This window comes from Myotis davidii, unplaced genomic scaffold (assembly GCF_000327345.1).
Source record: "Myotis davidii unplaced genomic scaffold, ASM32734v1 scaffold1437, whole genome shotgun sequence".
Taxonomy (NCBI): domain Eukaryota; kingdom Metazoa; phylum Chordata; class Mammalia; order Chiroptera; family Vespertilionidae; genus Myotis; species Myotis davidii.
In genome coordinates, this window is record NW_006288601.1 from 117,113 (window position 1) to 129,433 (window position 12,321).

Genomic DNA, 12,321 nt, shown 5'->3' on the forward strand with positions numbered 1-12,321 from the left:
CTGAACTGTTTCATTAATGCCTAGAACAGTACCTGGTACATAGTAGCTGTGTCATAAGTATGTGTGAAACTGATGAATAACACACAGAATAAAGGGCAAATGCATTAAAATAAGATTCACAAAGAAGAAATATAATACACCAATAATTACTAATAATGAATAAAATGGAAAATAGGACAAAAATAACATTTCCTATCTAACACACTGGGAATTTCATTTGTTTCATTTTTTAGTGACAGCCTCTGGTACAGAAAGTGGTGCACACATAGAATGCAAGGGTATAAATTGGTACAGCTTTTCCGGGTGACAATCTGGCAATATTTGTTAACATTCTTAAAAAATTCATGCTGTTTGACCACAAATTTCAGTGTTTGGAAATTGGTCCTGAAGTTGGGAGAATTACACGTAGGTGCTATATACGGGGGAAAAAATTATCACAATATCATTTAAAAGAGAGAAAAATAATATATAATCTAAATGTTCATTTCAGTGGTTAAGTATTAAATGGTAACATAAAATTTGATCCATTCATATGATAAAATGTCATGTAGCCACTTAAAATCAGGCTTTTAAAGTAGCATATAATGACATAGGAAAATACACTAGTTATATTGAGTTAAATGAAACAAATTATATGGTGGGATTTCAATTTTGTACAATTTTGTGATGACTATATATCTGTATGAAAAAACTCTAGGAGACTAACTTACAATATAAAGAGGAGTTATCTTCAGGTGATACTATTACAGGTAATTTTGTTTTCTCTAATACTTCCCCATTTTTTCAGATTTTCTAAAATGGGCCATTTATTTCTATAAATGTTTATTGATATAATATCTAGGATATAATGTTCATTTTTATTCTGATAATTCAGATTATAGCAACAATTTATCTGTTTTCCTTCCTTGTTAATACTGTTAACTTTCTCATCAGGAAAATAGGACACTGGATTCATGTTTGTGTGTGCGTGTGTGTGTGTGTTTTATATAAGTGTGAAAGCCATGTATGGTCCAAGACACATTTTTCTTGGCCACATGGTATTTCCAAAATCTGAATACTTCTGGACAGGGTCTATCTTTAGCAATTTGCCACAGTCCTCACTTCTCCATACTGTATTACATAATCCTATTTCAGCTGTTAAATTCCCAATCCTTGGATTCACTGACCTAAGTACTTATCGGTTTCAGTGAACTAGGCTTGCCCTCTGTGATTAACAGAAATCCAAACTGGGATGCGAAACTCCCTTTAACAGTCTTCCTAACTGGTGCATCCACATGCACACTATCTACCCCTTACCTATATATACTCTTTATGTGGCTTCTTTGAAATCAGGGCCTTACAGAAATTTTTAAAAGGCTCTCCTGTACTTTATAAATGGCTTAGTAAACATAGTGCCATAGTCAGTGTGGGCTGCTATAACAAAGTATCATGGAACAGGTAGCTTATAAATAAATTGATTTCTCACAGTTCCGGAAACTGGAAATCCAAGATTTAGAGGGCAGCATGGTAGGTTTCTGGTGAGGATTCTCTTTCTGTTTGCAGACTACCTACTTCTCCTTGTGTGCAGAGAGCAGAGAGGAGGAGTAGCCTCTCTCATACATAAGTGCACCAATCCCCATAAAAAAGGTTCTACCCTCAGGGCATCATCAAATTATAATCACCTCAGGCCCCACTTCCTAATGCCATCACATCTGGGGGATAAGGTTCCAGTCCATAACATATAGCTTTTGGTTGTTGCTATTTATTAAATGTGTATAATATGCTAAGTGTTTATAAGCATCTTTAGTCCTCCTGAGAATCATATAAAATTATTTTTACTTCCATTGCGCAAATGGTCAAATAAGAACAAAAGGATTAGATCATTTAAGTCGACATATATTTATTGAGTAACTATTATGTGCCAGACCATTAGCCAAGGTCTATGGTGACAAAACCTAGTTTTTTCCTCTGTGCCACACTGCTCTCTATTTTATGACCCTTCAACTCTCCCAATAAGTGTAACCTTGTTCAAGGGATGGCTTAGTAAACTAGTATTCAATTCTAATTAATTTATTAATTTATTGTAATTCTTAAATAGGCCTAGAACAATATTAACTAAGAAGAATGAGTTGGGTTAGGGATAAATGTGGATACATAGTCCCTTTTGTAAGACAATTCCAAAACAAAAACACATCATCTTTCTTTTTCTGCCCTCCTTGTGTTCTAATTGCTAACTACGTGAAAGAACTGAGAAAGGAAGCAAAACGGTCAAAGAGGACAATTTTACCATTAATATAATACAGAAAATAGTCAATGCAAAAAGATACCCTCAAAATCACAAAGACAACAAATTATTCTAGTATCTAAGGCTGCTTGCATAAGTGTATCTTGGTACTCAAGCACAGAGCAAGTGCTCCAAGGCATAAATAGTATAGGCAGCCTATGTTCCTTTGGAACATAACTCCCTCTCTCAAGCCACACTTGGTCACAGTGTTCCCACTCATTCCTTCTAAGGCTTTATTTCTTCAGTGGTCCTGAAGATGCATGCAAGGAGATGCTCTTTGGTTTACCTGCTGTAGACCCACTCTCCATGAGAACAATAGCCTTATTCTGGAAACTGTGCATAACCAAGGGAAATTATTATTAGTTGGTATAAATAATGACTCTAGTAAATTACCCCATTTTGATAGTTCATTCGTTCACTCACTCCCTCAATAGCTATTCAGCCCTTCCCATCTGCTTAGGGCTCAACTAGGTACTGAGCCTATAACTATTAAAAAAACAAGGTCCCTGCCCTCATTGAACTTACATGCTAATTTAGCAACAGAAAATAAACATGTATTCATATTCCACTAAGAGATAATAATTCAAAGAACCAAGGAGGAAGATGTCATACTCAACTGGGTGACAGTGCTTTGGAGCATTGCTCATTGGGACTTATGAAAAAAAGTAGAGTGAATCAAACAAGTTCCAATCATCAGAATTCAATTGCAAGCTATCTGGAACACCAACATTATTTTCCCAAATTAACCTTGACTTTATGAACCAAGAAATTTTCTCACACTTGGTTCTGATTCTTTGGCAGCAAAATTAAGCTTCTTTCAAATGTGTAAGTTCTTTTCTCTCATCTCCCATTCAGAGAAGATAGTTCAAAGTGCAGTAGGCAGAATACTCCATGAAATACAACTGCATGAAAATTAGATCTGCCCAAATCTATAGAAAGGTGTGTGATTTCCCCTAAGGAGGAACTAAATTGTAAAGTGGGCCATCTGGTGAGAAAATTCTGAATGGGAATATAAACCATGACATATTTAATGAAATTGCCTCCAAAAACCTGGATAAGAAGGGCTCACAAGGAAGATTTCCAACATTCCTATGCAAAATGGATGTAACACAAAAAGATTCTAAATCTCTATACAAAGCATACATTTTAGAATTGTTTAAAATCTATTAAATAAAACTGGAGTTAGGCATTTCCTATCACTTTCCAAGCATAATGGCTGAATCACGTGTACTTACATTCCCAACTGTCTTAGTATAGAACTTGTCAATACCAATGGTTTCCTGACACAAAGTTAAATGCTGAAACTAGACGACACAGTGCAAATGTTCTCTCTCCCATTGATAACACCAGTATTTGTGATCCATTTTAACAAAGTGGCTCAATGTTGGTTCAAACTGATTATTCAGAAGGTAGTTTCTACAGCTACAATAATATTCATTCTAGTGCTCTTTGGAAAATTCAAAGTGAGAAAGAATATGAACATACAACCAAAAACATTAAATTGTGCCACAAAATATGTTAGTCAGCCATTAAGAAGTTTTGTTTAAGGTTACTGAGAAATTAAAAATATTTGCAATCTATTCCTGAAGTGAAAATACAGAAAGAGCACAGACAGTAGGATCCTAAACAAATATACAATTAGAAAAAAGATTGAGAGGGTATCCTGAAATGTTTAGAGGGGCATCACCTAGAAATATAACTGGGGCAATATTTATTTTCTTCTTTTTGCTTGTATTATCTTTATAACTTAAAAAAATCCCATGTGTCGCCAGAACTGGTTTGGCTCAGTGGATAGAGCATTGGCCTGCGGACTGAAGGGTCCCAGGTTCGGTTCCGGTCAAGGGCATGTACCTTGGTTGCGGGCACATCCCCAGTGGGGGGCGTGTAGGAGGCAGCTGAATGATGTTTCTCTCTCATCGATGTTTCTAACTCTCTGTCCCTCTCCCTTCCTCTCTATAAAAAATCAATAAAATATATTTTTTAAAAAAAATCCCATGTGTGACTTAAGTAATTATAGTCCCAGTTATCAAGCCAATGAGCTAGATATAACCCATGAAAGAATTTTTTCAAATGTAGGATTAAATGATCTTTAAGGTTCCTCCAACTCTAATGAGCTATGCTTCTTCTAAGGGACAGGAGCAATAGACAGCGAGAAAGGTGAGGAAGGTGACAAAATCCAAGAACACCTAATGGTGTAAGTAGTGGAAGAAAGCAATGTACGCTGGTCTCAATAAGCAGGACAGCTTAGGCAATGGTCTATATATCACCATTGGTCTATGACAGCCGTGGGCAAACTACGGCCCGCGGGCCGGATCTGGCCCGTTTGAAATGAATAAAACTAAAAAAAAAAAAAAAAAAAAAGACCGTACCCTTTTATGTAATGATGTTTACTTTGCATTTATATTAGTTCACACAAACACTCCATCCATGCTTTTGTTTTGGCCCTTCGGTCCAGTTTAAGAACCCATTGTGACCCTCGAGTCAAAAAGTTTGCCCACCCCTGGTCTATGATGAAGTACTCACTAGAAAATTAGAAACAAAAGGATAATTTGAAGATTTTTCCATAAAGTTATTCATATTAAAAACTGCCCTTAAGTCTGAGATGCTATCCTTCCTACTCTTTTCTGGGAAGTGTGTATGTGGGGTGGGGGGAGAGGTGAGATTATTTAAATATCCTTTTTTTTTGATAAAATATGGTGATGATGGTAAATAATAACAGTGTCTTTTCAATACCCTTACATAACAACAACAACAAAGCTGAAAATTCCTGTGTCAAATTCTTAAAACCATTTTACTAGTCCTGGTCAATCAAATTTGGGAACTACTTATCTATACACTCGTAGCCCAGTGCACAAATTCATGCACACTGAAAGAAAATTAGAAGAAATATTTTAATATCACTATTCGCCCTTTCTCTATGATAGAAGTGTCAACCAAATTCACAATCAACAATGACAGATTGAAACACACACGTGCGACTGGCCCCAGCAAGAGCTTTATATGTATTGTGCATGTCCGAGTCAATTTTGCCTTTTATATATATGGATTAAACTTGCTTAATTAGAACTGCTTTCTAATTTAGCTAAACTTTTTCCAGCCCAGTGTAGCACCCAAAGTTCTCTTTCAGGTAATTGTCAGCAACACAGCAGTAAATATCAACACGAAGCCAATTATTATTGTAGATCACGCAGTGAGAACAAAGGGTAAAATACTTAACTGCATCAGTGTTTGACTATATTCTGTACAGTGAGGAAACCTGAAGTCATTTTCAAGGTCCACCATTTCTTACTTCTTTTCAGTCGGGTCAAGTTTCTAAACTTTCTAAATCTCCATTTTCCGGCTAATTAAAAGAAAAGAGGATTCCACCCCACCGAGTCTCCTATCTACCTATTCCAGGATGTCTGTGAGGATCAAATGAGAAGAGACACAGGAAAATGCTTCACAGACATTTGGTTAAAGTGTAAAGTGTTTCCACCTGGGTATAAAGCAAGTCTGTTCCTGGGCTGAAAAAACTGCAAGGAGCCTAGTTGCTAGGGAGAGGAAGCCACACATTGCTATGTGACGTTGTTACCTGGTGCCCACAGCAACCGTTTCTGGGCTGGGTTGGGCTGTGGGCCACATTTTGCGCCATAAGGTCTCGGCATCAATGGCTGCGATTTGGTGGGCTGTCGCTCTGGGGTGGTGGCAGGGCCTGTGTCCCACTTGGGGGAAGCCAAGTGTTGCTTTGTGGGCACCAGGTCCACGTGCTGTTTCCTTGTAAATGTCCAGTGCACATCACAGCAGCTCCTGTGTTGAGCGTCTGCCACCTGGTGGTCTGTGCACATCACAGCAACCAGTCGGATGGTCGGACACTTAGCACATTAGCCTTTTATATATATAGATAGTACATTCCTATTTACACACATTTTGCTACAACAAAAATTGTAAATCTGTGAACGACTGGCCAAATAGCAGTTGATATTTACTGCTGTGTTGCTGACAATTACCTGCGAATCACCCTATTGATGAATTCTGTTTGTTAACAATTGGGAAAATTCTCATGAACACCCTTTTATTAGACTCACATCCCCCTGGGACAAAGAGGTGCTATAGGAGGACCTGCACTGTTCCTCTGATGGGGCCTGGGGTCTCCCATTTGCCACAGTAGACAGTTTTGCAATCTGCCTGGTCCTTGTAGACATTTGAGTCTTCCATCCTTTCAGTAAACACACATTAATGACTTGTTTTCTGGGAAGAACTTTAGGGGATTGCAGAAGTCATGTTCTGTTTGGTAGGGCTGTTGAGAAATTAGCCCTAATTCCTTTATACAGCAACTTCTTGGATTATGGTCCAAGAGCTTGGCATCAATCATCAAAGTTCTAGCAGTGGCCTTTCAGCTGTAACCAGTAGCCAGGACTGGAAAGCAAGCCAAATACAAAAAAAACAAACCTCAACTGTTCCTTGTATCCCTCCCTCCACCTCCAACCCACACTACCCCCTTGGGGATGACTCATTTAAATATTTTCTTGCCTTGGCTTTCTCCTTTGGAATCACTCACACCATAAAAACAGAGCAAGAAAACACCAAGAATTTTAAACACCTCAGTCTGTAATGGGATTAGAGCATCTGTAAGGTGTAAAAAATGATTTCATTGTTTCCTATAAACTGGCTCCATTCTCACCAGAAAGGGACCCAGTCAAGATGTAGAAAGCAACTTTTTAAACAGCGTATATTAAATCTGACAAACATCTGGTCAATCAAATTCACAGCGATACATAGGGTCTAATAAAGGTTTACTTCTTCTTGAAGAACAAGTTTAAAGATTTTTTAAAAGCATATATATATATATATATAAAACTAGACCTGCTTTGCTTTATTTTTTTGCCCAGCCTGTTTTCTAATGCTCTATGCTTTGCCAGGCCCCAGCCACAGGGTTCTGTTTCCTCAGGCAGTGAGGGAGGTGTGTGCTCAGGCCTGCAGGCCAGCAGCTCTCCTGTATCAATCACACTGCCCACACTGCTGATGGCGAAGCACCTAGGATTGCCCAGCAAGTGCTAAGCTTTGGAGCTAACTGTGCTCCTCTTTATCAATGTGGCAATAGAACCCCAATGAAGCAGACATCTTCCTCCTATCAGCAGTTTCTCATTCCTGCAACAGAGGGCAACTGGTTAGATATAGCTTGTTAGGTGTGTGTGTGTGTGTGTGTGTGTGTGTGTGTGTGTGTGTGTGTGTGTGTGTCTTGGTGGGATCAGAGAATGGGGTGGAATATAGACTTAGGGTCAGAGGTAAGAGAAGGGAATAGTGAGGAGCTATTAAGTCTCTCCCTTTTCTCCCTACTCTAATTCTCTCAAAATAGGCAGCTATTAGGCACAAGATTAAGAACATGCTTTAAGCTACTTGAAAGTAGGGATGGGCAGTGGCACTGAGAATGAGTGATTCTCATTACAGAACAGGACAGACACTCAAACACCATACCTTTCCATGCCTGACACAACCTTGCACCATATGCTCGCTGGTAACTCTGTAGTAACCCTATTAGCCATAGCATAATGGGGGTGGTATTTTGAAAATATTAAACCATTTAATTTTTCCTTTAAGTGGATTCCTCTCACCATCCATGAAATGAATGGGTTTCATTGTTTCAAGGGAAGGCTGGATAGGTAAAAGCTTCTCTTGACCGAGCTAAGCCTAGGGCACCCAAGTCCATTAGGCTTGGAGCAGAGTAAACGTAGGATGTGATAAAGAGGAAGCAAATAACAAATCAGATACAAGTACCTTCAATTCCTCTTTGGAGTCAATATTCCAGAGAAAGACTGGGGCTAAGGGATGATAGAAACCTTCACTTAGGGTGGTGGTCCTTCCAATATGATGGGGCTTGCTTTTTAATTCTCAGGGTAAAGGTCAGGCAAACTGCAAGTCCTCTGGATAGTACCTTCTGTAAGCATGGTGCCAAGAGAACATGCTACTGGAAAACACTGGTTGGAAATGGTGGAAAAAGGTGTTTAAAAGGATGGACTAGAATAGTGAGGGCGAACCTTTTGAGCTCGGCATGTCAGCATTTTGAAAAACCCTAACTTAACTCTGGTGCCGTGTCACATATAGAAACTTTTTGATATTTGCAACCATAGTAAAATAAAAACATATTTTTGATATTTATTTTATATATTTAAATGCCATTTAACAAAGAAAAATCAACCAAAAAAATGAGTTTGTGTGTCACCTCTGACACACGTGTCATAGGTTCGCCATCACTGGACTAGAAGGAGATTTTCAACCTCCGCAATATGACATTTTGGTCTAGACCAGTGGCTCTCAACCTTCCTAATGCCGCGACCCTTTAATACATTTCTTCATGTTGTGGTGACCCCCCATCCATAAAATTATCTTCGTTGCTACTTCATAACTGTAATTCTGCTACTGTTATGAATCGTAATGTAAATATCTGATATGCAGGATATATTTTCATTGTTACAAATTGAACATAATTAAAACATAGTGATTAATCAGAACAACAGTATGTAATTATATATGTGTTTTCCAATGGTCTTAGGTGACCCCTGTAAAAGGGTCATTTGACCCCCAAAGGGGTTGCGCTCTACAGGTTGAGAACCGCTGGTTTAGACGCTTCTTTGTTGTGGGGTTAGCCTACGCATTATAGAATGTTTAAAAAAGCATCCTTGGCCTTTGCCCACCAGATGCTAGTATAGAACCCTGTTCCACAAGTTGGGGCAATAAAAAATGTCTACAGATTTTGTCAATGTCCCCTAGGGAGGGGGCAAAATCACTCCCTGTTGAGGACCATGCGAGTAGAGGTAGCACCCTAGTTCTCAGAGCCTGTGCCAGAATATAAGCAACCAAGGAGGAATAGATGCCTCCAAGGGGTAGATGTAGCATTGGTAAGAAAAGCAGTAGTCCAGAAAACACCACACACGGAGGGAACCAAAGGCAAGGACCAGACCCACACAACCCGTGGAAAACCCAGCTATAACGAATTGAACCTCAATGGGCATTTACACCGAATATCAGGGCCTACCCAAGCCACCCATGTCATAGGGGAGAGCCAAGAATAGTCCTTAGACAGTCTAAAAGGGGAGGAAAAATCCTCCCTGAAAGGATGGTTGACTCATACATTAAGCCAATATTTACCCTAAACAGAATTAATCTAACTAAAGGATGTGGCAACTCAAGAATAAGATAAGACTGTTTATAATCAGAGTTTATAACAAGTATCCAGGACTCTTTGCACTTTAGATTTTCTTCTGTTCCCATTCAGCTTTTAGGATTCAGCCCCTGACTCCAGCTACTGGCTCTACTCTTAATCTTCAACCTTGAGATCTGCTTTTCTGTGTCTTTCAGCCTTATATTTCACTGCTTACCCAAGAGTCATGGCTCTTTCTGATATGGAAAATCCCCAGGACACCACTCATTGGCTGGTATTCCAACTGAACCATCCTTGTTCTGAAGTCTGTTTTGGAGGGAAACCAAACTAAAACACATAACAGACTTGACAGTTTCTTCCACAGTCTAGACCAGGGGTGGGCAAACTTTTTGACTCGAGGGCCACAGTGAGTTCTTAAACTGGACCGGAGGGCCGGAACAAAACCATGGATGGAGTGTTTGTGTGAACTAATATAAATTCAAAGTAAACATCATTACATAAAAGGGTACGGTCTTTTTTTTTTTTTTAGTTTTATTCATTTCAAACGGGCCAGATCCGGCCCGCGGGCCGTAGTTTGCCCACGGCTGGTCTAGACCCACCAAAGGATAGGAACTGAATTTTACACACCAATGTTAATGTTTTCTGACACCTTTATACCTGAAAACCTGAGGTCAGTCTCCTTTACCCTAGGAACCATTGCATCCCACAGAGACAGACACTGTTGGGTCCTTTTCCTCAAGAGAGAAGAAAGCTAGAATTACTTCCACCACATAATCTACAGGCTTCCTTGGCAAGGTGTCTCACCTGGCTCCTTTTAGGAAAGAAAAACAGGGTAATTTCTAGAGACAAACTAGACAGATCGGTATCAACACCTAGAAGATTAACTCTTCTGCATGGTTAATATATAAGGCTTCCGTGAAACAAACTATTTTCTGACTCTCCACAACAAAAATTTAAAAAACAAAACAAAAACTTGATGACCATTTAAAGGACCCTTATTTGGTGATATGCAGAGAAGAGAAAGCTCAGTAGGGAAATGGGAAGAAGAGGTGACTGCCTGCATCATAGCAAATGGTTCTATTCATGATTCTGCTAGAGTTCAAATTGAAGTACAACAAAAATTAATCCACCATTAATCCTATATAATAAAAGGCTAACATGCAGATCAACAGAACAGTGGAACGACTGGTCACTATGTTGCACACTGACAACCAGGAGGCAGATGCTCAATGCAGAAGCTGCCCCCTGGTGGTCAGTGCACTCCCACAGGGAGAGTGCTGCTCAGCCAGAAGCCGGGCTTATGGCTGCAAGCACAGCGGCAGTGGTGGTGGCGGGAGCCTCTCCCGCCTCCACAGCAGCACTATGGATGTCCGACTGCAGGCTTAGGCCCAGTCCCCTTGGGGAGCGGGCCTAAGCTATCAGTCAGACATCCCCGGGGGCTCCCAGACTGTGAGGAGGCTGGGCTGAGGGAATATATATATACATATATATACATATATATATACATACATATATATATATATACATATATATATATATATGTGTGTGTGTGTGTGTGTGTGTCTCAGTGGGTAGCTTACTTATGTCACATAATATCTAGTACATTATACATAAAGAAGCCAACACTTCCTTTTAAGAGATTTGACTCCTGGAAGCTGAGAAGAGTGGGCAAGTACTCAAAGACCCCTAAATTCCATAGGATTTCTGCCTATCTTGAAAGTTGGCAACAAGTCCCCAATTGTACTCTTCCCAAGAGGCCCACTCCATGCACAACTCAAAGGAACTTAAGCCTCATTCATGCTAATGAGGCTCTTTATTAGTCCAAGACAGAAAAACCTTGAAAGCTTGATATTTCCAGCCATTTTTTTTTTTTTTTTTTTTTTTTTTTAGACAGAGACCAAGTGCCAGTTAGTAGGGAACTCAGAGACAACATCCATATCCACCGTTTTTGTCCCATCTGAGAAAAATAGGCAAAGGAATTTCAAGAAACAAGACACAGCTTCTATACGAGACTCAAATGAGGCCTGGACTCTCTCCATAGGCATCGCTGTGATCCTGTCCAGGGCTTGGCGGAACATTCCATATCTCTGAGAGGAAATGCAGCTAGGGGAGAAGAGTGAATACATGAAAATTGATGATGTCAGTCTGTCTTCATATATCAAGCTAATTTGAAAGGGCTTTAATTTTCTTAAAGGATAAAAAAAGGTTTCTTTGCTAGATTTAACTTGCGATTGTCATTCATATATTGTTTATAAGGTAGTCATCTCTTTGCAGCTTATTTTTTGTTTTTGATTTTGTATACTAGTTAGCAGTGAAGACTTGTCTGCGTGTATCAGGAAGAATAAAGAGAGAAACGTCCTTAACTGTCACTTTTAATAAGAGGAGTCAACATGCCTCTATTCAGGTTAAATATTGTCCTGTCACATTTCAATAGAGTCAACAGATTTTTTTAAAAGAAAAGTCAAAAGCACTGTGTATGCAAAAAAATCCTTCCTGTCATAGAATGTCAAAGCCCTTCTTTATCTGGGGGTGGGGTGTGGAGGTAGGACAGAAAAATCTTTTGTAAAATGTGAAAAATTACCACTCATAATTGGTGCTGACATAAAAGGGGCTTTTTTGTTAGAAAAACAAAGAAAATCTCTAATTTAATAATCACCTGCAAAGTGGTATTGTGATGGGAACAAAAAACACACAATCAAAGTCATCTCTTTTTTTAAGTAACTACAGTGTTTTTAAGCAATCACTGTACTTTACAGCAGCTCAGACACATAAATCAATGATGTTCCGAGTGGGGAAAAACTACTCCAAACTCCTCAAGGAAAGTTTCTGAAATAGCGAGTGACAGGCTACAATAAGAAAGTGCAAATGGGGCATTATGTTCAAAATAAAGCCAAACAAAATTTTTAAAACCCAATACATA